Below are 2,057 nucleotides of genomic sequence, written 5' to 3' on the forward strand. Positions count from 1 at the left end.
CATATGTATTCTTTTTAGTGTTTCAAATGTGTTGTCAGAATATTCAACTATTCAGAAACAAGAAAATTACCATATTTTGTTATAATTTACTTTAAATACAGTACTTGTTTTGATTATCTCTTACATCTTATAAAATTAAATCTTCCTAGGTTTTTTATTTTTTTAAATATAAATATCTAATCTAAAATCACTTAAATTAACACTTGCTCATTAATTAATCTTAAGTCACCACTTTTGAATGTTCATTTTTACTCATGCTTGTAATAGCTCAATAAAATACAATCATTATCAATATAGTGATATCAATTTTACTATTTGCAAAATAAAACTGAATAGCCTACTTAGACATTTGAATATGTTATAAAGAATATTCACACACACACACACTCACAGATACATTATATATATATATATATATATATAGTGTAATAGGATTATAGTTGCAGGTTTTTATCATTATTAAGTAAATGTGAAGTAAAGAGAGTAAATTTCTGCAGGATTGTTCCATAGAAAATTGTTTTGTTCCTACAGGATCAGTGTGAAATGTTACCATGGTAAATTACTATCGGTTTATTAACTTGAGTTTACAGTGCCATTTCAAAATTTTAAATTCATAGTAACATAAATTTTTTAAAGTTTCAAAAAAACACTGTACTTTATTTTTAAAGGGAAAGGTGTGTGTATTTTCCTGATCTTCTGTTTGAATCAAACTATTCCATATTTCAGATTCATGGGTCATAATGAATCATGACATCATGGGTCATATTGTCTGTCTTATGGTGCAAACAGATTCTAACCATTATACATAGAAAATATTATTTATGAAAATAATAAATATTTAATTATTTATAAATATAATTATTTATTTTGTTTAGTTACTGGTTTTTTTTTTCAATTTTTAGTACTTTCATAGTGATCTCTGCTTCATCAGAACATTTTACGTGGGATTAAATAAATTACATTAATGACATTTCATACTGAATTCTGCCAAGGAAATGACCAAAGTGTTGACTAGTCAAATATTTATGACCGTTTTAAGCTCAGGTAGCTAGACTGGGTTACTTAACATTGTGCAGTCCCTCAGAATGATTTTACAGTTTGGTTCTCAGGTCCTCATTCATAAGTTTGTGGTCCTTGTGACTATTTAAAGTTTGTCTTTGTTTCTTTTGTATAGAAAATATTATTTTAATAATATAAACATTATCATAGAAATTTTATTTGCGCATTTGTAACTGTGTCATCATCAGCATTGGCATAGAAAATACAACCTATTGTATTCAGAGTTTTCTGTTACAAATATTCGAAATATAATACTTTTATTTTGCATCTTTTGAAAATAAATCAAGTATATATTAAATATTTAGTGGGGTAATAGTAACAATAAAATTCTACTTGAACTTTTACTTAACATGAGAATTAAACATTTAGCTCATCAAAAAAATTAAAATAAGGATTAGTCAATACATGATAGCTAAAAATGTATTACTGGTGTGAGATGATACAATATAAACACAACACAATATAAAACTGGTCAGCCAGTGCAAAATACATCCTTAATATTGCTTTCCAGTAGTATTATTACTCTTGATACATGAAATATTATTGCCAACCTATTCTCAGTAATTTGATGAATAAGTTCATCACTGTCATTATCAGTTTGATCAATAGTTACAATAAAGTGGGTTGTTAATGTATAAATAATTGTTTTTTTAATGAAATAAAGAAGATTTGTGTCAGAATCTTTAAAAAAAAATCATGAAACCTGCAAAATAAATTACTACAATATTTATCATAAAAACATGTCTTTGAAGAGTTTCATCTTACAAGCCAAGGAGTAGCGCATTAATGTTGCAGCACATTCCCCTCCACCCACTGGGTTGGTCTAGTGGTGAACGCATCTTCCCAAATCAACTGATTTGGAAGTCAAGAGTTCCAGCGTTCAAGTCCTAGTAAAGTCAGTTATTTTTACATAGATTTGATTACTAGATTGTGGATACCGGTGTTCTTTGGTGGTTGGGTTTCAATTAACCACACATTTCAGGAATGGTTGAACTGAG

Source organism: Lycorma delicatula, chromosome 7, assembly GCF_047948215.1.
Source record: "Lycorma delicatula isolate Av1 chromosome 7, ASM4794821v1, whole genome shotgun sequence".
NCBI lineage: Eukaryota > Metazoa > Arthropoda > Insecta > Hemiptera > Fulgoridae > Lycorma > Lycorma delicatula.